This window comes from Myxocyprinus asiaticus, chromosome 16, assembly GCF_019703515.2.
Source record: "Myxocyprinus asiaticus isolate MX2 ecotype Aquarium Trade chromosome 16, UBuf_Myxa_2, whole genome shotgun sequence".
Classification (NCBI taxonomy): Eukaryota; Metazoa; Chordata; class Actinopteri; order Cypriniformes; family Catostomidae; genus Myxocyprinus; species Myxocyprinus asiaticus.
The window spans coordinates 36,764,885-36,791,744 of NC_059359.1; the positions used below are offsets into that span (position 1 = coordinate 36,764,885).

The 26,860-nt window shown below is 37.6% G+C and overlaps 1 protein-coding gene across 1 annotated transcript in view; it reads right to left on the reverse strand.

Annotated features, from left to right (window-relative positions):
* Window positions 1–26,860, reverse strand: part of LOC127453613 (adenylate cyclase type 2-like) — a 221,925-nt gene that overhangs the window by 55,106 nt on the left and 139,959 nt on the right. The window lies entirely within an intron of this gene.

Below are 26,860 nucleotides of genomic sequence, written 5' to 3' on the forward strand. Positions count from 1 at the left end.
GATACAATCCTGTCTCGGAGGTCTACAGACAATTCCTTGGACTTCATGGCTTGGTTTGTGCTCTGACATGCACTGTTAACTGTGGGACCTTATATAGACAGGTGTGTGCCTTTCCAAATCATGGCGATAAGGCTATAACATAACAAAATGTGGAAAAAGTGAAGCGCTGTGAATACTTTCTGGATGCACTGTAAAATAATGCTTTATTATAAAGTGTTACCCTTAAGATGGTTATTTATATCTTCAGCTTTAGTGTGTCAATAGGAAAAATAAATCTTAGACTGCCAAACATTACTTTTGCTAATAGAATAGAATATAATAGAATAGAAGAACAGGGAACCCTGCAACAGATGGCATTGCCCCCACAGAGCCCCCAACTGAACACCGAGTCAGTCTGGGATTACATGAAGAGATAGAAGCAATTGAGATAGCCTAAATAGATAGAAGAACTGTGGTGAATGCTCCAAGAAGCTTGGAACATCCTATCAGCCAACAACCAAGAAAAACTGTGTCCAGGTGTACCTAGGAGAATTGGTGCTGTTTTGAAGGCAAAGGTGGTCACACCAAATATTGACTTAGCTTTTTTAATGTTTACTGGACTTTGTATGAAACTAATTGATAAATAAAAAAAAATATGTACATTATTTTTGAAGAAATCCTCACTATGCAACATAATGCAACAAGTGCCTAATTCTTTTGCACAGTACTGTGTATATATATATATATATATATATATATATATATATATATATATATATATATATATATATATATATATATACATCAGAATCAGAATCAGCTTTATTGCCAAGTATGCTTACACATTCAAGGAATTTGTCTTGGTGACAGGAGCTTCCAATGTACAACAACACAAAAACAATACAAAAACAGCAGCAAGACATAGATATTAATAAAAATTAAAAATAGTTATATACATATGTACATACACACACAGACACACACATACATACATACAGACATACACATAAGTAGTGCAATCTAATACAAATCTGTTATCTGTTATGTACAGTGCAAATACAAATCTGTTATGTACAGTGCAAATGTTTGTTTGTTTTTTCAAGAGGAATGAAATGGCAGAAGAGGTTGGATGTGTCGGATAAATATAAAAAAAGACAAAACTGTGTATTGCACATAGTTATTGCTCAATGAGACAATTTAACTGTTCATGAGATGGATAGCCTGAGGGAAAAAAACTGTTCCTGTGCTTGACCATTCTGGTGCTCAGAGCTCTGAAGCGTCAGCCAGAAGGCAACAGTTCAAAAAGGTAATAGGCAGGGTGAGTTGGGTCCAGAGTGATTTTCCAGCATTTTTCCTCATTCTGGAAGTGTATAATTCTTGAAAGGGGGGCAGGGGCAACCAATAATCCTCTCATCAGTCCTAATTGTCATTTGTAGTCTTCTGATGTCTGATTTCGTAGCTGACCCAAACCAGACAGTTATTGAAGTGCAGAGAACAGACTCAATGACCGCTGAGTATAACTCTATCAGCAGCGCCTGTGGCATGTTGAACTTCCTCAGCTGGTGAAGGAAGTTCAACCTCTGCTGGGCCTTTTTCACAATGGAGTCAATGTGTGTCTCCCACTTCAGGTCCTGTGAGATTGTAGTGCCCAGGTACCAGAATGACTCCACTGCTGCCAAAGTGGTGGGGTGTTCCTCCTAAAGTCCACAATCATCTCCACCGTTTTGAGTGTATTGATCTCAAGGTTGTTTTGAATGCACCAGACAGCCAGCTGTTCAACCTCCCTTTTGTATGCAGACTCATCGTCATCTCGGATGAGGCCGATGACAGTGGTGTTGTCTGCAAACTTCAGGAGCTTGACAGAGGGGTCCTTGGCAATGCAGTCATTGGTGTAGAGGGATAAGAATAGTGGGGAGAGCACACATCCCTGGGGAGCACCAGTGCTGATTGTACAGGTGCTGGAAGTGAGTTTCCCCTGTCTCACAAGCTGCTGCTTGTCCATCAGAAAGCTGGTAATCCACTGACAGACAGAGATGGGAACAGAGAGTTGGTGTAATTTATTCTGGAGTATAGCTGGGATGATGGTGTTGAAAGCTGAACTGAAGTCCACAAAAAGGATCCTTGCATATGTCCCTGGTCTGTCCAGATGTTGCAGGATATGATGCAGTCCCATGTTGACTGCATCATCCACAGACCTGTTTGCTCGATAAGCCAATTAAAGAGGATCTAGAAAGGGTCCAGTGATGTTCTTCAGGTGGGCCAACACCAGACGTCAGGACGACAGGTCTGTAGTCGTTAAGTCCTGTGATTTTTAGTTTCTTTGGGACAGGTATAATGATTGAGCGTTTGAAGCAGCATGGGACTTCACACTGCTCCATTGATCTATTGAAGATCTGTGTGAAGATGGGGGCCAGATGGTTAGCACAGGATTGAAGACACACTGGTGAGACACCATCTGGGCCAGAAGCTTTCCTCGTCTTATGTTTCAGAGAGACGCGGCTCACATCATCTTCACAGATCTTAAGTGTAGGTTGAGTAGCAGGAGGGGGGAGGAGGGGGGTTGCAGGAGGTGTTGGTGTTTGTGTGAAGTGAAGGTCAGAGTGGGTGTGGGGTGTGAGATTGGGCCTTTCAAATCTGCACTAGAACACATTCAGGTCGTCAGCCAGTTGTTGGTCCACCACAGGGTTGGGGGTAGGAGTCCTGTAATTTGTGAGTTGTTTCATGCCACTCCACACTGATGCAAGGTTGTTAGCTGAAAACTTGTTTTTCAGTTTCTCAGAGTATCTTCTTTTAGCCACTCTGATTTCCTTGTTCAGTGTGTTCCTGACCTGATTGTACAAGACTTTATCCCCACCCCTGTAAGCATCCTCTTTGGCCTGACGAAGCTGCCTGAGGTCTGCTGTAAACCACAGTTTGTCGTTGTTAAACATTAAATAAGTCCTAGTAGGAATGCACATATCCTCACAGAAACTGATATATGATGTAACAGTATCTGTGAGCTCGTCCAGGTCTGTGGCTGCAGCCGCAAAAACACTCCAATTCGTGCAATCGAAGCAGGCTTGTAGTTCCCGCTCTGCTTCATTGGTCCATCTCTTTACAGTCCTTACTACTGGCTTGGTTGATTTTAATTTCTGCCTGTAGGTTGGAAGAAGATGAACCAGACAGTGATCAGAGAGTCCCAAAGCTGCTCTAGGGACAGAGCGATATGCATCCTTTATTGTTGTGTAGCAATGATTCAGTATGTTCCTGTCTCTGGTGGGGCATGTAATGTGCTGTTTGTATTTGGGCAGTTCACGTGTGAGATTTGCTTTGTTAAAATCCCCAAGAAGAGTCCGGTTATTGTTGTTCCGTGTCTGTGATTTGTTCAGCCAGTTGTTCAGCCAGTTGCAGCGGCGCATTCAAACACGCGTTTGGCGCGATATACACACTCACCAGAATAAACGAGGAAAACTCCTGCGGTGAGTAGAAAGGCATACAGTTAATATAATAGTGCTTCCAAATTAGGACAGCACATCCTCTTTAATGTTGTTACATCTGTACACCAACTTTCATTGATGTAAATGCATATTCCACTGCCTCTCGTTTTCCCCGTTAACTCCACGATGCGATCCGCTCTGAACTGCTGGAAGCCCAGCAGATGTAACGCGCTCTCTGAAATGGCTTCACTCAGCCAGGTTTCTGTGAAGCACAAGGCAGCAGAGTTTGAAAAGTCCTTGTTTGTGCAGGTGTGGAGATGTAGTTCGTCCGTTTTGTTAGTAAGACAGTGGAGATTTGCAAGATGAATGCTCGGCAGCATTGTTCGAAAGCCCCGCCGATAGAGTTTGACCAGCGCACCGGCTCATCTTCCTCACCTGCGTCTCCTGAACAACAAAGCCGCACCTCCAACTAAAATGTCTAGCAAAACGTCTGAATATTCAAAAACTGGGAAAAGACTGTCTGGGATAAGCTGTCGAATGTTCAGCAGTTCGTCTGGTAAAACTGACTGGAAAAAGATTACTAAACACAAGACAAACAAACAAAAACAACAAAACAATAGGAGTGCTCCACACAGAGGCGGCCATCTGCGGCGCCATCATGATGTATAAATATATATATTTATATATATATACACACTACCGGTCAAAAGTTTTGAAACACTTGACTGAAATGTTTCTCATGATCTTAAATTTTTTTTGATCTGAAGGTGTATGCTTACATTTTTGAAAACAAAAACAAAATAAAAAAAATACAAAAGTTTTTGAAATTGATGACTTGGACCAAATAATAAAGAAAAGCAGCCAATAAGTGCCCAACATAGATGGGAACTCCTTCAATACTGTTTAAAATGCATCCCAGGGTGATACCTCAAGAAGTTGGTTGAGAAAATGTCAAGAGTACATTTCTGCAAATTCTAGGCAATGCAGCACTACTTTGAAGATGCTAAAATATAACAAAGTTTTGATTTCTTTTGGATTTTGTTTAGTCACAACATAATTCCCATAGTTCCATTTATGTTATTCCATAGTTGTGATGACTTTACTATTATTCTAAAATGTGGAGAAAAAAAAAATGTATAATAAAGAATGAGTAAGTGTTTCAAAACTTTTGACTGGTAGTGTGTGTGTGTATATATATATAAATGCCCAAGAATGGGAAACAGGGTTGCAATTTATCTTTGAAGCTATCTTGGCTTGGGTCGTAATGTAAATTATCAATAGAGTTATTAATAATCTTATATTTCCCATAAATTTAAGAAAAATATTTATTTGGGTAATTTGGGTAACAGGGTGGAATGGTTGAGCTTGACGGATGCATTAAAAATTTAAAAAATTGAATGAGATAATATACATATTTACATGATTATTATATATGTAGAATTAATTTATCTGATGATATCAATCAATTCAACAGATTGTAAAAATTATAACATTGTTGCATGATTGGAATTTTTGAGACAGACTATAAGGTCAAGTCCACAGGCCAATATATATATATATATATATATATAATTTTTATTTATTTTTTAATTTTTTTACAGATATGTGATGTTTAAATCTAGCTGATAATTTTATTGTTAGATAATAATAGGTATCACTAAAAAGAAAAAAAAAAGTATATATATATATATATATATATATATATATATATATATATATATATATATATATTAATAAAAACATGAAATGAATGCTTTAAAATGGAACACCAATTTGTATCCTATTTGTGGAAAATCCCAGAAATATATATATATATATATATATATATATATATATATATATATATATATATATATATATATATATATATAAAATAATTTTTTAATTTTTTAATTTTTTTATTTATTATTTATTATTGAATCCCAATGCAGTTTCAGAATAACAGTTGAGCAAGGTTTGTGCAAGGAGCCCAAAAATACACTACTGGTCAAAATTATTATTCTTTTTATTTATTTTTTTTTAGAATAATAGTAAAGTCATCAAAACTATGGAATAACATCCGTAAATGGAACTATGGGAATTATGCTGTGACTAAACAAAATCCAAAAGAAATCAAAACTGTGTTATATTTTAGCATCTTCAAATTAGTCACCCTTTGCCTAGAATTTGCAGACATGTACTCTTGACATTTTCTCAACCAACTTCTTGAGGTATCACCCTGGGATGCATTTTAAACAGTATTGAAGGAGTTCCCATCTATGTTGGGCACTTATTGGCTGCTTTTCTTTATTATTTGGTCCAAGTCATCAATTTCAAAAACTTTTTATTTTAATTACATTTTAGTTTTATAATGAAATAAATTAATATGGTGGCACAATTATATTTTTGTCTACAAAACTAATTTCAAAAATTTAAGCATACGCCTTCAGATCAAAAGATTTTTAAGATCATGAGAAACATTTCAGTCGTGTTTCAGAACTATTATAGTCAGTATTAGCAGCAATTAGAAGTGCTTGGGTCCCCAGCTTTCCATACTGTTCACACCTCTTTCCTTACTCTTTCATACTCATTCAATTACTGCCCCAATGTTGAAGGGCAGTGTCCCTGATTACTTCCTGTCTTTGAGCTAAGCCCTTCTGTGCTCCATCTTTTCAAAGCTTACAATTCAGTAGTGCATCAAAGGCTTGGCTTCATGAGATATTTTTTTAATTGCTCTTGGACATCCATGTTATTCGGGTCGCTGTGGTCTCAAATTCATGTCGGCTGTCACAATTTGAACCATGAAAACTTCAAAAGACATCAGGTGTCACTGACATGGATGGAATGAAAATGAAGAGTCATTCACAGTGACAGAAAGCAGAAGTTTCATACTGAGTATACTTGTGAAAACACAAGAGGAAATTCACAAGGAATAAATAGAATTACAAAAAACATTCTACCTTTAAACTCACTGCACAGGTATATCAGCATCTTATTCACTAATCACCCAAAATCTAGTTTAAACAGACATTAAATTCTCAATCTCGGAGTCGCATGACGCCATGCGAGGATCGGACGTGTAAACAGAGAGCTATGTGCACTTTTCTAGTTTTTAATTATTTTTATGTCATAAATTCGATACACCCTGCTACATATCTGTTCTTTGAAGTCAACATGGCAAAGAATTCAAAATCCTCAGGCTCTGGAGATATTAAAAGACACTTACGTGCTCAAGCTGGTGCCTCGGACGATGGAAACGAAATTCTCCGAGTTGGTTACAAGAATGTCGGACGTCGAGAGACGGATCGATTATCTGGAGTCATCGGAGAGGGAATTAGCTGCTAATCTGCTAGTGACCAAATAGACTTGGAATGCATTTGGGAAAAACTGGAGGATTTGGAGAATCGTAATCGGCGAAACAACGTCCAAATTGTTGGAATTCCTGAGCATGAAGAAGGCTGAGATATGGTGAAATTCCTAGACGAGCTCTTTCCGAGTCTGCTCGACATAACAGGCCATAAGCTGGAAATCGAGCGAGCTCACAGGGTCCCGGCTCGGAGATCCGCTGTGGGAGACAGGCCCCAATCAATTCTGGCCAAATTCTGAGATCATCCGATAAAGATCTTGCGATACGCGAGACGAGGAGCAAAGGAAAGCTTTCTTGGAAGAATCACAGCATTTTCTTGTTCCCAGATTTTGCGAATTCGACAAGAGGGAAACATGATCAATTCAAGGAATGCAAGAAACTCTTACATCAACGGAAGATCGCTTTTGCTCTGAAGTTTCTGGCCAAATTGAGAATAGATACTAAGGATGGCCGCAAAATATTTAAGCATTGTCTTTCATAGAGACAATGGGGTGAGTAAACCATTTGGTGATTTTCATATGGCCCCCAAGTGAGCTGTCTTGCTGTACATACACTTGACTGTCTGAGGAAGCTGGGCACCATTTTTGTTTCTTTTTGTGTTGGTTCCGCCTAGCAGCTGGAATTTGTTTTGTGTAGTAACACTCCTTCAAGAAACTTTTGCATCGACGAAGAATCGCTTTTACACTGAAGTTCCTGGCCAAATTGAGAATAGATACTAAGGATGGCCGCAAAATATTTACATGCCCACAACAAGCAATGTCTTTCATAAAATCAATGGACTGAGGAAGTCATGGTGTGTTTCTCACATGCCTCCAAGTGAGCTGACTCACTGAACATACACTTGACCGTCCGAGGAAGCTGGGTGCCTTTTTTGTTTCTTTTTGTGTTGGTTCTGCCTAGCGGCTGGAGTTTGTTTTGTGGAATAACACACTTTCGAGACAGTTGTGGATGAATCTGCTCATTCTTTGTGCTTGGTCCTCCTATTGGCTGGAGTTTGTTTCGTGGCATATTTTTTGCAGGACTTTGAAATGATTAGGTCATCTCCTGCACTCTTGAAACAGCCGGCTCACTGACCATTCGTTTGACTATCCGAAGAAACTGAACGGCTTTATTTATTTATTTTGTGTGTGCTGGTCCTGCTAGTGGCTGGAATTTGTTTTGTGGAGGAACACACCTTCGAGACAGTTTTGTGAATGAATCTACACATTCTTTGTGTTTATTCTGCCTGTTGGCTGGAGTTTGTTTTATAGATTATTTTCTGCTGTGTAATTCTGTCTCACAAAATTCGTATAGAAACACCGGATTTGAATCTGACTGCAAAGTTGTTGCGGGGACTCTCATAGGCGTACATGGACTGTTTGAGTTTAGAGGGATGGACACGATGGCACTGTCGTGCGCAGGGTTAATGCGCACATTTTTCTTTTTTCTGTTTGTTTGGTTCAGGGATAAGTTTGGGGTTTGACTGTGGCACTAATGTTGGAATGTGGCCTTTATAATTGTATTTTTGACACACAATCTATTTTTTCTAATATGTCAAAATGTAAAATGTTAATATGAGTGGATTGTCTCATTCCACGTGGAATGTGAATGGGTTGGGGGCACCCCATAAAAAGAAGGAAAGTTATTTCTTTTCTTAAAGGTTAGAAATATGATTTAGTGTTTCTTCAAGAAACACATTTTTCCCCACGGGAAGCTGAAAAATTTGGGAAGATATGGGGTGGACATGTTTTCTTTAGTGCTGGCTCAAGTAAGAGCAGGGGAGTCATTAAATTGATAAATAAGCATCTAAAATTCAAATGTCTCAAACAGATTAAAGATAAATTAGGAAGAGTCATTATTGTTTTAGCTGAAATTCAGGGACAAAGGTTGATTTGGGCTAATATTTATGCACCTAATGCTGATGATCAGGGCTTTTTTATAGATCTTGAAGGGATGTTGCAAGCCACTGGCACCCCTCATGATATAATATCAGGAGGAGACTTTAATCTTTTGATGGACTCAGTTCATGATCATAGTGAAGTAAAAGTGTGTAAGCCCCATAGAGCAACATCGACACTTCACAGGGTCTTACAGATATTTGGAGACTTTTGAACCTATCTGGTAGGGACTATACATTTTTTTAATCAGTCCATAAGATTTATTCTAGAATAGATTTATATATATATATAAGTTCCTCATTTCTTCTGTCATTGATTGCTCAGTTGGAAACATCTTAGTCTCAGATCACGCCCTGGTGAGTTTAGAGGTGTTGCCACATACAGAGAAAAATAAATCATATAGTTGGAGCTTTAATGTATCCCTTTTGCAAAATCCTGATTTCCAACAAATGTTAAAGGCTGAAATCAATGTTTATATGGAGACCAACTGGTCCTCAGTATCCTCTCTGGGCATAGCTTGGGAGGCACTTAAGACAGTTCTTAGGGGTCAGATGATACAGTATGCCTCATTCATCAAAAAATCCAAAGTACGAGAACTCGTGGAATTGGAAGAGAATATTAAAAGTACAGAGACAGAACTGAAGCGCCGTATGTCATCTGATGGCCTCAGAGAATTAACCCGATTTAAATACAGATATAATACTATTTTGTTGCAGAAGGTGGAGTTTTGGTTATTCAGGGTAAGACAGTCATATTTTGAGTCAGGTGACAAAGCAGGGAAGCGTTTGGCTAGATATATAAAGCAGAGAGAGTCTTTTTCTACCATTACCTCAGTGAAATCTGCTGGTGGTGAAATTTTTACCACAACCATTGATATTAATAATGCTTTTAAAGAATTCTATTCTAACTATAATTCTAAAGTTCCACGTCTTCGTCTACTGATGAAGATATTAGAAACTTTGTGGAACCATTAGATCTCCCTAAACTGACGAAATAACCTTGGAGGAGGTAATTAAGGCCCTGCCTACAGGCAAGGCTCTAGGACCAGATGGCTTTGCCGCTGAATTTTATGTTACTGAACTGGCTCCACTTTTGTTAGAAGTTTATATGGAATCATTAAAGAATGGAAAGCTTCTGCCAACCATGACACAAGCCTGGATCAGTCTGATTCTTAAAAAGGACAAAGATCCAAGCAAGTGTAAGAGTTACTGTCCAATTTCCCTGATCCAGCTAGATGTTAAAATTTTGTCAAAAATGTTGGCTAACCGATTAAGTAAAGTTATGACATCTCTTATACAAACAGATCAGGTGGGTTTCATTTGGGGCCGCAGCTCTTCTGATAACATTAGGCATTTCATCAATATCATTTGGTCAGTGGTGAATGATCAGACTCCGGTCGCTGCCATCTCACTTGACGCTGAAAAGGCATTTGGTATGGTAAAATGGGACTATCATAAACCAAGATTTTGGAAATATATGGGTTCGGGAGTACTTTTATTGGATGGATTAAGTTACTTTATAGACACCCAGAAGCAGCATTACAAACAAATGGATTAATTTCAGATTATTTTACTCTGGATAGGGGCACCCGGCAGGGTTGCCCTCTTTCCTCATTATTGTTCTGTCTCGCCCTGGAACCATTAGCAGCCGCGATAAGAAGGGAAGAAGATTTTCCAGGGGTGGTGGCGGGAGGTGTGGCGCATAAACTTTTGCTTTATGCAGATTATATTTTATTATTTGTCTCTGACCCTACTAAATCTATGCCTTGCCTCCACAGAATTATTAATTCCTTTTCTAAATTCTCAGGATACAGAGTTAATTGGTCTAAATCTGAAGCTTTGGCTCTGACAGCGTACTGCCCAGTAATGGCTTTCCAGCTGGGCACCTTCCAGTGGCCCAAACAGGGTATTAAGTATTTGGGCATTTTATTCCCAGCAAATTTGTCTGATTTAGTTAGAGTTAATTTTGATCCCCTAATAAAAAGGTTTTCGAGCGATGTGGGCAGGTGGGCTTCATTATATTTATCTATGATTGGGAAGGTTATTGTTATTAAAATGAATTGTATTCCAAAATTCAACTACCTTGCTACAATCTCTCCCTTAAGATGTCCCCTTCACTTATTTCAAGCAATTTGATAGCATAGCGAAGTCCTTCATTTGGAATGGTAAATGTCCCAGATTACATTTCAATAAATTACATAGGCCGATTGACAAAGGTGGGCTAGGCCTACCCAAGATTTTGTTTTATTATTACACATTCGGTCTCAGACATTTGGCTCATTGGTCACTTACACCTGAGAGAGCCCCTCCCTGGTTTGCCATTGCAAAGCCTCTCTATCAAACTAGTCGGAGAAGTTAAGTTACACCCCGTTATTTCACCCTCTAAAATGCTTGTCTATTATTTCTTCTGTATGGATTTAAACAAAACATTAAGTAATATACCTGTTAGATAGTTTAAGATGAGGGTTCATTTCTCAATTCACATACATTATAGTCTTTGTTGATCATTCATCCAGTGATGGGCAGTAGCTTCACTACATTTCTCAGTAGAGAGGTGGTAGCTCTAGTTTTTAAACCATGTAGCTTTTCAGTAGAGAAGCTATTTTATTGATTATGTAGCGATGTAGTGTTGACAAAAGCTATACCATTACATTTGTCACCAAGCCGTGTATCTGGTGTTTACTGTTGCCAGTTTTGAATCAGAACTAAAGATGTCAGATTCACCAACACACTCTCACAGTGAAATCGTCAGGATTTGTACAACTTTTCTAAATTTGGCTTTTTTGTATGATATCGTGCGACTGCACTCGTTTGAATTCCTTGAATTCCTGCGCATCTTATCACGTGGCTTGTTGAGCGTGTTACCGCGGAGACATAGCGCATGTGGAGGCTTCACACTCTTCTCCGCGGCATCCACGCACAACTCACCACACGCTCCTCCGAGAGCAAGAACCACATTATAGCGATATAGTAGGTCACCCCATGTGACTCTACCCTCCCTAGCAACCGGGCCAATTTGGTTGCTTAGGAGACCTGGCTGGAGTCACTCAGCACACCCTGGATTCGAACTCGCGACTCCAGGGGTGGTAGTCAGCGTCAATACTCACTGAGCTACCCAGGCCCCCGAAGAAAGTTTTTATTAAGTTCAACACATGTGCAGCTTGTGAGCTTGTGAAGAGTAACACAACACTTAGTTGCCCTCAAGAAAACACATAAAAAATTACCATGGCGTTACCATGATTTTTGGACATGTATCTGTGAGCACTATGTAAATGCAATGGTATATGAATATGATAATTATATAAAAGTACCAGGGTAGTACCATGGTATTCTTTAAATTAACCTGAAACACCATGTTAATATAATAGTATATTAATAAATAAATAAATAAATAAATAAATGAAGTAGCTTGAATGTATCAAGCTACTTTTGGCATGTAGATTTTAGTGTAACTAGCTACTTTCTCTAAACTGTAACCTTCAGCTAGCTTGACTAATTTTTTCTGTTGAGTAGTTGGTAGCTAAGCTAGCTAATTTTTTTTTAGTTGGTTGCCCAACACTTAATTCATCTGTTTCATGTTGAAAATCTATTTTCTAAAGAACTGATAACAGTTTTGTTTATCTAAAACATCAAAACTCTTCTGTCTTTATACAGTTGTGTGTAAAATGGGGAGAGGCTGAGGATTTGTTCATGAGGACTTTTAAGTAGACGTGAGAATGTTTTTTATTCAAATGTACATTCAGTTGAGGGGTAATTTTAACTCTTTGAAAATGCTGACAATTTAATATCAGCTGTGCGTCTTGCGTCATCAACCCAGAACTAAAGTTCAATTCAGTTAGATGCTGTGAACCAGCTCGACTGGTTATTTGCTGAGAATCGGCTCAAAAGAATGATTCGTTCAAGAATCGGATAACACTAGTTTTCAATGCAGCTGTGAAGCTTCTCTTGAGTGAAGAGTGTCACTATCTCTCTAACACACACACACACACACACACACACACACACACACACACACAAACTTGTTTTTATGTCATTGTGGGGACTCTCCATAGACTTCCATGCATTTTATACAGATCTAATGATAATTTCTGTCCCCTAAACCTAAACCTAACCCTACCCCTAAACCTAACCCTCACAGAAACATTTTGGCATTTTTATATTTTCCAAAAAACATCGTTTAGTATGTTTACTAAGCCATTTCCCTCGTGGGGACCGCTGGCTAGGCCCCACAATGTAGGTGATCTCAGGTTTTACTATCCTTGTGGGACATTTGGTCCCCACAATGTAGCATAAACATGTACACACACACACACACACACACACACACACACAAAAGCCTGTTGTTCCATATTTGATTCACTCATTTCAACATGATTTTTCTATAAATTAATTTATGAGTTTTTAACAAATCACAACTTTAATTCAGCAAATATTCATTTTGAAATATTAGTAATAAAAACATTCTTGTTATTTTACTTTATCAAAATCAGCAGATTTCACAGCAAAAATACATGTACATCACAATAGGGGTGTGCAGCAAAGCCATTATCTGTATCTGCACCTGTTACTATGACAAAATTATCTGTAACTGTATCTGCATTCTGATAGAACCGGATGTGGGCATGGTTTAAACCGGAAGTGTGTCAAAACTAATTTTAATATGTAACTCTCTTACATTTAGGCTATAGCTTCTGTACATAAAGTATGCCTCGGATAGGCCTATTTAATTATATTAATAATAATAATAATAATAATTATTATTATTATTATTATAACATTTTTATTATTATTATTATTTAATTATATTAATGATGTATTCTTTATTTTTTCTCACCAGGTGAAGCTGAATATGTAGGTTACATAACTGTGGAATATGATGTTAGCTGTGGTTTCTCCTGTTATTTTGGACATTAATATCTGCTTAAGCAAAATTTCCGTTTATGTCTGTGCAGTGTGCAAGAAACAATGTTATTCTGGAGGCACAAGGTGTCAAGCAATTGTAAAATGTCAAGCACACATTTTTCAGTGAATATTAAATACAAATATGAATATTAAAAGAAATAAAAATAAATTAATATAGCCTACAATCTGAAAGCACCGTAAATCTCTATCAGAAAGTTTTATGATACATAAAATGTATTATTTTTTGTGTTCACATATTTTTGTGGAGGACATAATTAATTAGTTAAATTACATGTGCAGAATTAGTGAAATGCAGTGGAATAAATTGCAAGATCAAGCCTCTATATATTTCTAGAAATAAAAAATGAAAAAAAAAAAAATGCATGTCAGTGTGCAGGAATGTTCTGAATATATTTACACTCTTTGAAGTATTTAAACCTCTATGGAGCATTTAAAAATTTTTGGAATAAAGAATTAACCAGATAATTACATTAATGTGGATATAAATGTGGTCAACTAACAGTCGAGCTCCACTATAAAATCATCACTTCTTGGTCAGGAATTAAACATCGCACTCAGGTTGGTTTATGAATCCTTACGTGTGAATTGTGTGAAACATTTGTTGTTAATGTGATTAGACATTTCAAACAGACATTTCAAGAAGTGCAAAATGTTTATGATATAGTTAATACTCTTTGCAGCGAAATGTGCCTGGAGTTCGGGCTATGTGCCCAAGGTTCCCACGACCCCTTTTAGGGACCAGGTGGTGAACCTGCAAGTGTTGCCCCAGGAGGAGGCAGACCCAGCCCTGACGTTGCTGTGTCCGGTGCGCGCTTTACGCATCTATTTGGATCGCACGCAGAGCTTTAGTGTCTCTGAGCAGCTCTTTGTCTGCTTTAGTGGACAGCGGAAAGGAAGTGCTGTCTCCAAGCAGAGGATCGCCCACTGGCTCACTGACACCATAACAATGGCATATCACGCCCAGGACGTGCCGCCCCCGGCAGGGCTACGAGCCCAATCTACCAGGGGTGTAGCGGCCTCCTGGGCCTTGACCAGTGGCACCTCTCTAAAAGACATTTGCAGAGCAGCGGGCTGGGCAACACCCAACACCTTTGCGAGGTTCTACAATCTCCGAGTGGAACCGGTTTCATCCCGTGTAGTGGCATGCACAAGCAGGTAAGTCCGGGAGAGCTGGCCGGGTGAATCACTTGCGCATAGCGCCTTTCACCTCCCCTGAGCTGAAGACGTGCGCTGTTGACTCCCAGTAGTGTTCACAAACTGTGTTCCCTGGATGATTTCCTCTGAGCCCTGTGGTAGACGAATTCGCGGAGAAACTCTCTGCCAGCTCAGTACATGTGCTAACTAAGCCCTGTACTGGGGTTGGTGCTCCGCATGTGGTGGTTCCCCATAGGTAACCCCATGCGATGTATATCTTCCGCTAATTCATTTCCCTGTTGGTAAACTGCATCTTCCTTGGGCAGAGGCCCCTCTGCCCCAGTCACCATGTTTGTAGAAACTCCTCCCCCCTTAGGGTAGGACCTACCATGGGACTTCTCCACATGACATACTTCCGACAAAGTTCAGCAAGACCATGTGACGTATTTCCACTCAAAATACACCTTCTCTCTGGGCGGGTTGTGGTCTCCGCAGTGTCTTCCCCTTGGGAGGGACACCCCCCCGACGTAGACCTGGTGGCCTCAGTCGGTTAATTCCTTTTTTTTGGGGGAGAGGAAAAAAAAGAGGATAAGAGGCCATGACTGGGCTAGCCTGTCTCTATCTTTTGGGCAGTCGACTTGTCCCCAAAGGGCCGTTCGACACTCATAACAGCGTTGGGGGAGGTTACGTGTCGGCCTGGTGCGCTGGCTACGAGGCACACAGTGGTCTGCCCGTCACACACTGCCAGTTCACGTAACACAGTTCAGCCAGTTGCGGCGTTTCGTATAGGGACCCCTAGTGTCACTACATCGACACAACGTTGAGTGAGTGACAGATAGGGAACGTCCTGGTTACTTGCGTAACCTCCGTTCCCTGATGGAGGGAACGAGACATTGTGTCCCTCCTGCCACAATGCTGAACTACCCGCTGAAATGGACGGGACCTTGTCTCGGCTCCTCAGCACAAAACCTGTATGAGTGATTGCATACCAGCTCCTTTTATACCAGTATATCCGGGGAGTGGTATGCAAATACCACTCGCCAATTTTCATTGGCCTTTTATCAAAGACCAGAGGTGTTTTCGGGCTCCCAAGAGTGACCCCTAGTGTCACTACATCGACACAACGTCTCGTTCCCTCCATCAGGGAACAGAGGTTACATAAGTAACCAGGGTGATTTTCACAGAGTGGTAAAAAGAAGAGATAGTCTATATATTTGACTGCTAAATTTGAAGAGAATGCTCCTGGAAACAGATTTAAGGGTTTAAAAAGTAGCATACACAATCAAGTCTTTTCTTTCAAGCTCCCTTTGGGGAAATGGCCAAAAATGGCATTTTTTGACGAGTCATGTAAAAAAGATTTCCATATTAATGTCCATACATTATCAGCAGGCATATGAGAATGCCAAGGACCTGTTGTTTACTAAAAAAACACTGTTATATATGAGTTGTAAATGATTTACAACAGTCATCAGCTGTCTACGATTAAATCATGGATGACTCATTTCTGTCAGAGAGGCAGAGAACATCCTTATTATTCTGACATGAGTGGGATTATCCAGAGTGCTTCAGAAAATATTCTGTTTCCTGACAGATGGATGGAGAATTCATCAATTTTTATATATGTTATTTCAAATTTAAAGTTGCAACTATGGTTCCTAGCTAGTTTAAGATGCAATAAGCCCAGACCTTTTGAAATGTTAGTAAAAAATCTGGCTATGTGGGACTAAGTCAAACATAATAAGAGCTCTGCAAGCATGAGAGTTTACTCTCAAGGGTGAATTCACTAGTCACACAGTATTTCAGTGCAAAAACCAGCATCTTATTCACTAACCATCTGCAATCCAGTACCATTTAAATTAAGTTATCATCATTCTTGTCAGCCCAAACACACCTCCTTTCTATGTAAATTAGGCTTATTATACTGTGCACCTTATTCATAAAATTGCTTGGTGCAACTGACACTGCACTATGGGAAGCAGGTGGTAAATGGAATTAGATTAAAAAGAGATGTTTGTATACAATTTCTCTTGATCATGGCAGGAGTATTTTATCAAATGATGGAGAAGAACATTATAACTGGCCATGTATCTAGAGACACCACATATTTATCCAGACGCACCATATATTTACATGTATTCATATTAAAATAATCATAAAATAATTATATATTAACACAATTAATGTATCAAGAGAAAGGGCCTAATTTACTATTGGAGTATATTTTAACCCAGCATTTGAAGGGCAAAATCGTAAACTCCAAGTAAGCATTTAATCCTTGAGCATACATTTATTTCATCATTACAAATCCATTCAGAGATGAGACAAAAACCACATCTCTGTGAAAAATAAGATCGATAAATAACAGGATTATCTGATCTTGAGCTTATAATCCACCTCAAGAAGAATGTCTGGGGATAAGCCACAGTGATCTGATCTACAATCATCATAGGGGAGTGCAGCTGTTTTTAATGAGCCATTAGTATGATACACTGTCTAAAATCAATTCTGCGTGTTCCTCTTAAAGACACAATCCTCAGTGTTCTTTAAATAGCAACAGCCAAACTCAAATAATCTTTTCTCTATATTCATATTTGATATCTCTTTCTTTAAAAAAAATAAAAAATGTTCATGGGCATCACTTTGCATTAATTAAACTGCAATCATGCTTTTCATTTTGAGACAACAGACAACAATTTCTGTGTGGTACATTCACAGTTAAACAGTGTCCATTTAATCCAAAATTAGATTCACCCACTCACTCAGATTCACCCACTCTTTGTTTTTGTTTTTTTTGACCCGGTGACCGCCCACCCAGACATACCCATAATAATGTATATACAAATGCTCAATTTCCTTGGTAAATATGTATACTCAATTTCCTCAATAACTTTAACAAACATATACGGTACATACTTCATTCTAAACTATTGTTGAGCTAGTTTCTCAATTATCAACCTTAAAATCCTTGGCCATGTATAGTCCAGCTGAAAGATTTGCATGTGCTTTGAACTAAATTGAATATTTAGAACATTTAGAAACATATTCATTTTTTTAAAAGAAATCTTAAGTGTTTTACATCAGTCCACAGACCCTTGGTTGAAAACCCTAGTTTATTCATAATTAATTTATTCATAATTCAATGACCAACCACTGTGCTGCTCAAATATGTAGCAGCCTTATCAAGCAACATACTAACTTTGTACTTACATAAAATGTTACAATTTCTGTTGTAATAAAAGCTGTTTACTAATTGGGTAAAATATACATTTTTACCACCACTAAACCAGTTATTATAATGTGACAAGCTCTGAGGAGTAATGTTATCCTTGCAAGCCAAGATGATAAAAAGTGATAACCTGCAACTGTTACCATAAGAAGCTATTTCTACCTGATCCAAACCTTAAAATTAGTTGTTGGTGTAATCTAATATATTCAGGCTGATTCAGTGATGTTAAGTAACATTTTTGACTTTAATAAACCAATTAATTTAGATGTTAACACCTGAAGCACACTTTAGAAGAAAAAAAAAAATCAGTGTACATATCAACATATTTAAGATAGATTTAAGAAATTGTGAAAATATTTAGAAAAAAATAGTTTTCATTGTAAGTGTGGAGACCAACTCAGCGGTAATGATCCAATAAATATCACTAGTACATTTATGAGTCTCCAATCAGCTATCTGTGTGTCAGTGAAATACTATAATCAGATTATCTCAGACAGCATGTGGGAATATACTTAGAGTGGATTTTGAAACTCACTAAGATAACTAATACAGACACAGCTGCAACTAAAGGTCATGACTACTGAATTTTCATGACTTCACAGTATGATAATAAACTATATATATATATATTTGTGCTTTTGTAATGCTTAAGATGCACACAAATACAATAAAATTCACAGCCAACTCCTGAATCTGACCCATAAAACAAGAAATGCACTGTTACTACCTAAAGCTTTCTTAATACCTTCCATAAAACCAATGAACCACTCTGAGGTCATACCTCAAGCACACTAAAGCTCTGGCTTACTATCCTTTCTTTTGCAATCTAAGAACACATGTCCAGATTATGGTTAATCCTGAAAAGCACATGGATTTCTGCTGCAGGCTCATTCAGCACCTGATCTCTCCAAAGATGTTTACACAGACACACAACTTCAAGAAATGTTCAAATCTGGAAGATGGCAGGAGAGAGAAAGTTCAAAAGGTCACAGACATGCCTCCAAAATAAAGAAAATGTTACAGCAAATGTGTGCAAATGGAGGCTCAGTTTTTATCCTGTATTGTGTAACACAAGGAGATATTAGGAAGAACTTTATCCTTAGTCTCTATTCACTTTCGTTGAAAGTTAAAGATTAATTGTACGGCAATGGTGACAGAGGCTGTCAGACCCTAATATTCTGCCAATTGCCTTACATCTGCTTTTGTGTTCCACAAAAGAAAGAAGGTCAAACAGGTTTGAAACAACATGAGGTGAGGAAATAAATAACGACAGAATTTAATTCTATTAATATGACCAACTCAATTAAGTTTGTTCATTAAAACTTAGATTGTTGTCATATAAGTCTTGACGACCTGGATCGGTCTGAATCATGGGAAAGGTAAAGTAAGAGATGTTAAGAAACACAGACTGCAGAGCTCTATGAACGGCACAGCTCCATCCCTTGTGTTAAATAATTTGGACAAGCGGAACTCCAAGGAAGCAAAGTTTGGTGCTTAGTGTGGCCATGTCATCCTGAAGAGTGCATTAGCATTTAATCACTTAATTTGCATACTTCCAACAAGGCTCGGAGAGATGATGTATTTCTTTACCAGCTGTTTGGTTGGACAAAGAGATGGATGGACGGACAGATTTGCCAAAGTTTGCCAGGTTTGAGGCAACAAATTTTGGAAGATACTCAATGGTTTTATTAGGCACGTAGTATTAAGTTAACTAAATATCCATGAACATAATTGCAATGTCTGCTTTGTTTTGAGTTTTGATGTTGAGATATGTCTGTGAAATAATCAATATGATCACACTGGAAGTCTGCATGTTGCTTCCGCAAAGTTCCAGTACCCTGACATTGGACCCATTTTGCAGAGTTATTGACAAGAGCTATCTGCCATCAGACATTTGTGCATCGGTTAAAGTGCACAAAGTTTTAAGTTTAACTTCTCCTGTTGTGCAACCAGAAGCGTGTTGCATCAGCAGCGTGGGAGACCTGGGTTTTCATCATGCATTGAAACCAGGAAGTAATCACGTTTGCGAGTGTCGAGCATGACTCTGAGGTTCCATTTTCCCTCTAAGACACAAGTACTCAACTTTGCAAAGCCTTTTTGTTTTTACATATTTCTTATATGTATTAATGAGGTGAGTAGACTACGCTAAACATTTTAATTCATCATGGAAACATGTAATTAACAAGAAAAAAATAAAACACATTATATATAGATATATACAGTAGCTTAATTTTTGTAAAAGTTCATTTTTTAAAAACAAAAAGAACTGCATAAAGTCTTACAGATAAAAAAAATATGCCTTTTCTGTTTTAATATTTCTGGATTCCATGTTAAATGTTTTAATTAAATGTTATGATCAAATTGTGTTTAATCAAATACATACTGTACAGCTTTAATCAAATGAAAATATAATCATTTATAAATAATTACTTATGGTAAAAAAATAAAAAAGATGTACAACAGAACTTTACAGTATTAATGAAAACATTAAATGAAAACAGTCTGATTACTTGAGGCTGTCATGGCTGAATCAAATCATGCTGATATTCAGTACTGGTATTCAGCTTTTGTGATACTGCTTACAGATAATAATACTAATAATAACCATTTAATTTTATATTATTGTTATTATGAGTAGTAATGCTACTACTTTGAATATTACACTTTTATACATTAGTAATATTTTTCTGTCATAATGTCTTCAATTTCACGCATCCAGTTGAATAAAGCTCTCATTTCAGGACTTTTATTTTGAAAGACCTTTGAAGTTCTTCCTGTTTTTGAAGGGTTCGTTATATCAAACTTCCCATGATTCCTGACCTGAAATCTCCGAGCAGTGCCGGTGAAAAATTTAATTTGAGTTCACAGCCGTTTATACACTCTACACACTGATCTTTGGCTCTGCAGAATGCAGATGGATACTACTGGACACACTGCATGAGGATCAATTAGTAGTAGTAGTGTGTGTGTGTGTGTGTGTGTGTGTGTGTGCACGCACACCTGTGTGTGAAGGAGATGACAGAGCAGAGCAGAGCCTCTCATTCATTCTGTGGCTCGCAGGGCATGTGACTGTATATTATTTCATTAAATGACATCCTTCTGCAGTTTAATGATTACACCTGGCCATATCAAGACTTTTTTATTATTTAAAAATTGTTTTTTTTATTTTTTTATTTCATCTCAAAACTCTCACATTACATTACATTTTGTTAATGGCAGCATACTTTAACTATGGTACCGAAATTAACAAGATGATATCGTACCGTTTTACATTTTTTGGTATCGTGATATTTCATTAGGTATCGTGATATTTCATTAGTACCGTTAGTAAACTAAGTATGAGTAGACTACATAAGTATGTAAGTTTTTTTTTTTTTAATCAAAGATCCACACTTTTACAAGATATACTGCAGAAAAATGCCTCACACTAAAAATTACAAAAATGTACATTTTGTAAAATTCCAACATTTATTGCCATATGTAGAAAGCAGATATTATCAGTTCTGTTGTTACTGTCAAAGATCATCATGATACACTTGCTACCTAGTTTAAACACCACACACGTGCACATATTGCACTTACAGTGCATCCGGAAAGTATTCACAGCACTTCACTTTTTCCACATTTTGTTATGTTACAGCCTTATTCCAAAATGGATTAAATTCATTATTTTCCTCAAAATTCTACAAACAATACCCATAATGTAATGAAAAGTTTGTTTGAAATCTTTGCAAATTTATTAAAAATAAAAAAACGGGGAAAAAAAAAAAAATCACATGTACATAAGTATTCACAGCCTTTGCCATGACACTCAAAATTGAGCTCAGGTGCATCCTGTTTCCACTGATCATCCTTGAGATGTTTCTACAACTTGATTGGAGTCCACCTGTGGTAAATTCAGTTGTTTGAACATGATTTGGAAAGGCACACACATCTATATAAGGTCCCACAGTTAACAGTGCATGTCAGAGCACAAACCAAGCCATGAAGTCCAAGTAATTGTCTGTAGACCTCCGAGACAGGATTGTATCGAGGCACAGATCTGGGGAAGGGTACAGAAAAATGTGTGCAGCATTGAAGGTCCCAATGAGCACAATGGCCTCCATCATCCATAAATGGAAGAAGTTTGGAACCACCAGGACTCTTCCTAGAGCTGGCCGCCCGGCCAAACTGAGCGATCGGGGGAGAAGGGCGTTAGTCAGGGAAGTGACCAAGAACCCGATGGTCACTCTGACAGAGCTCCAGCATTTCTCTGTGGAGAAAGGAGAACCTTCTAGAAGAACAACCATCTCTGCAGCACTCCACCAATAAGGCCTGTATGGTAGATTGGTCAGATGGAAGCCACTCTTCAGTAAAAGGCACATGACAGCCTGCCTGGTGTTTGCCAAAAGGCACCTGAAGGACAAAATTCTCTGGTCTGATGAAACAAAGATTGAACTCTTTAGCCTGAATGGCAAGTGTCATGTCTGGAGGAAATCAGGCACCGCTCATCACCTGCCCAATACCATCCCTACAGTGAAGCATGGTGGTGGCAGCATCATGCTGTGGGGATGTTTTTCAGCGGCAGGAACTGGGAGACTAGTCAGGATCGAGGGAAAGATGAATGCAGCAATGTACAGAGACATCCTTGATGAAAACCTGCTCCAGAGTGCTCTGGACCTCAGACTGGGGTGAAGGTTCATCTTCCAACAGGACAATGACCCTAAGCACACAGCCAAGATAACAAAGGAGTGGCTACGGGACAACTCTGTGAATGTCCTTGAGTGGCCCAGCCAGAGCCCAGACTTGAACCCGATTGAACATCTCTGGAGAGATCTGAAAATGGCTGTGCACCGACGCTCCCCATCCAACCTGATGGAGCTTGAGAGGTCCTGCAAAGAAGAATGGGAGAAACTGCCCAAAAATATGTGTGCCAAGTTGTAGCATCATACTCAAAAAGACTTGAGGCTGTAATTGGTGCCAACAGTGCTTCAACAAAGTATTGAGCAAAGGCTGTGAATACTTATGTACATGTGATTTATTTATTTTTTTCCGTTTTTTTTAAAAAATACATTTGCAAAGATTTCAAACAAACTTCTTTCACGTTGTCATTATGGGGTATTGTTTGTAGAATTTTGAGGAAAATAATGAATTTAATCCATTTTGGAATAAGGCTGTAACATAACAAAATGTGGAAAAAGTGAAGCGCTGTGAATACTTTCCGGATGCACTGTATGGTAGTCTATAATTAGATTTATTTTCATGTCTTTTTTATTTAATTCATTCATTACATCTATTGACAATGTTTATACAAATAAAACAATGTTTTTTGGTGGAAATCATAGTTTGGATGCAGTTAACCATGCTGTTACTGTAGTTACTGTAAAAACTACGATTTTACTACAAAATAGCATGGTGATATATGGTTACTGTAGTAAAACCATGATTAATTTTTTTGTATAGGATGGTTAGGGTTAGGTTTAGGGGCAGGGGTTGGTGTCTGTGGGACTCTAAATAAACACAATAAAAACACTGCAGTGATGCCCCTATACTTTATGTTAGTTTTTAAACAGGGGTGTAATAGTACCTGTCACTATTTGCACTTAGTGCAAAGAAGATGCTTTTTGTTGCTTTTTACACTTAGTGTAAATAGCATCTGTCTAATTTTATATGATGACAACATCACGTGGGCCTCAAAAAGATGGTTCGAGGTCTGAATGCAGCTCTAAGATTAATTTTTTACCCCACTGACGGTTAGGTTTGGGGTTTGGGTTTGGGGGGTAGAGTTAATAAAATATACATTCCTCTTCATTGTATTACATTATTTACAACTAAATGCAAAACTGGAGCTCTCATGTGCCCTTACATTCAAAAACACTTCTCACTTCGGCCACTGGGAGCAATGCTTCGAATTTTGGTAAGCACAGAAGTTTAGCTCAAGAAAATACAACTTTTGTCGCCAAATTCACTGTGAGATCAGTCTAAACGTTTACACCTTTTAGTTTTTTTTCTATATAAATGTCCATGGACATCATCACAGCATTATTTGAATTAATTGTTTTCTACACTGATCTATTATTCTGGTAAAATCTGTTTCAAACAAACCTGCCCCTAAACAAATTGTAAAAAAAAAAAAAAAAAAAAAAAAAATTGTTATTGGTCATTTTAAATGGTATCTTCCTGTCTAAGTGGGTGGTTCTTGGACAAAATAAGATGCAATGAGAACCAGACCTTATTTAAAGTAAAAACTCTCAAGCTGTGTGAGACTAATAGAAACTTTCCCGATTTGTACAGAAAATGTGAAGCAAATTCAATTAAAAGGAGAACTCTAGAAATAAGTTTAATCATACTTGCCTTATCCTTTTTGTGTGGTGAACAGCTGCCAATTACTACTACGGAAGCAGATTATCACCTGCGACTGGCTTCGGTGGTTTCAATAAATGAATAAGTACTTTGAGCATCATATTAGCATAATGTAATGACTTGCACATAAAGCAGTGATGATGGTATGTATATTATGCAATACAGTTGACAGGTGAGAGAGGGTCTGGTGTGGTATTTATAGCATAGCACAACACTGTTGTCAGTTTCATGCTATGATAAGCTGTTTGAATGTACCCTCAATATGACCTCAGATTCAAAGGTAAAGTGGGGGCCTGTATTATATATATATATATATATATATATATATATATATATATATATATATATATATATATATATATATATATATATATACACACAGCTCTGGAAAAAAATGAAGAGACCACTGAAAAATTATCAGTTTCTCTGGATTTACTATCCATTTTTTTAATTGTTGTGCCAGGAGTGGCATGAAGTCACCCAACAGCAATGTGAAAGAGTGGTAGAGAACATGTCAAGATGCATGAAAGCTGTGATTGAAAATCAGGGTTATTCCACCAAATATTGATTTCTGAACTCTTCCTATATTAAAACATTAGTACTGTGTTGTTTAAAAATGAATATGAGCTTGTTTTCTTTGCATTATTCGAGGTTTGCATTTTCTGCAAATAAACACACTAAATTACAATATTTTTATTTCATTTGGGAGAATTTTTTTTTAGTACTTTATAGAATAAAACAAAAATGTTCATTTTGCTCAAACACATACCTATAAATAGTAAATCCAGAGAAACTGATAATTTTACAGTGGTCTCTTATTTTTTTCTAAAAATATAGAAAACTGTAAACAGTTTGTTGTGCAATTAAGTAATGTATAGCTTGTCTTAACTCACACAGGGTTAGAGCACAGGGCTTGACCTAAAACACACAGATACAAAAGGCAAGGGTTAATTGTCTCGCACTAGGATGTTGTGGTCAGAGGAAGCACCCCAATCAGAACTGGAGTCATGTTAATAAATGTTATAAACGCAAGTTCTGGAGGAGCATGTCCATTTAATCTTGCCAATATGAATGCTCTGGATATACAGTATAAAAAGCTTCTGGCATGTCTCCAATTTCATCTTTATTTCTATAATCAATTATTTCAAAGCAGAGTTGGACATATTGAATACTAAACTTAGCAAGTGTTGATAAATACACTTCTATCAAAATATATCTGATAAAATAGCTGCATTTCATGCACATTTTCTGATCTTTTCCTAAAATGAACACATCCAGGCAATGGACAATGAGGAGACATGTGAGAGTTTTATATTAATATTGTAACATGCAAAGCTATTTTTTTTATTTATTTATTTATTTATTTTTTTTGTGTTCAAGCAACGTACATATGTCATTCTGAGCAAAAATACACTAAATTGACATCTTTTAGTAATGTTCATGTCTCACAATGAATATGGCAGTTCCTTTTTTCTATGTCTCACAGGGTTTCATTTCTTTTTTTTTTTTTTTTTTTTGAACAACCTGAAATGAATAAAATCATTGGATTTTTGTTAAGGTCTTATTTTTTAAGTGGTCAAAACATCATGACAACTCAACAAATCATGAAAAATTCATATTTGAAGGCAAAATCTTAAAATATTGTACTACTTGACTCATATGAAAAAAAATTTTGTTGGTTCATTGGTTAATTTATTTTTCTCTATGGGAGTAAAATTTTAGCATGTTTTTGTATGAGCCAACTCAATTATTTAGATTGCGCCACTTGTACAATTATTTAAACGTGTCATTATACCAGGTTGGGTAAAATATTGCCTCCACTTGTTTTCCTGAATGGAGCATCTTTTAAACATGCCAATCAAGAGAGCTGACACGATTTCATATGCATGACTGATCATATAATTATTTTCACCCTCACCCAAACAGCAACCAAATAAACAATCACTTCTAATAGTTTTGTTAAGAATACTTCTGCTTATTCTCTCTCCTCTCCACCAATAATTGGTGTGTGGTGAGCGTACTGGCACACTATGGCTGCCGTCGCATCATCCAGGTGGATGCTGCACACTGGTGGTGGTTGAGGAGATTCCCCCTATACTATGTAAAGCGCTTTGAGTGCCTTGAAAAGCACTATATAAATGTAAGGAATTATAATTAATAATTATTATTATTGACACTTGAGAGACTGTTAATTGTGTGGTGTGCTGCAGGCCAGATCAAAGATAAACAGCTTTCCGGTGAATTGATCTCACAAATTCAATTATTTTTCACTTAGCTCTTTTATACAATCTAACATACAGTACACTACTACAATACTACAAGGGAAGACCCTCTGGAGCATTTTGTAAGCAGAGGTAACAACACTTTTCATACAAGTTTCTCAAACACTCCCCTCTTCTGCCATTGGTTCTATAAACAGATTGTTCTGCCCCAAAATCTCACCATTGGTTAAGCCAGTGTTGTGTTGTTGGGCTAATGGGGGATGGTCAAACAAACTGAGTATTAATTTGTACACTTTTCTGAGAAATTAGCCTACAAGTGGCATACTTAGTTGACCCTGCATGTTAAAGGATTAGTTCACCCAAAAATGAAAATTCTCTCATTATTAATTTGCCCTG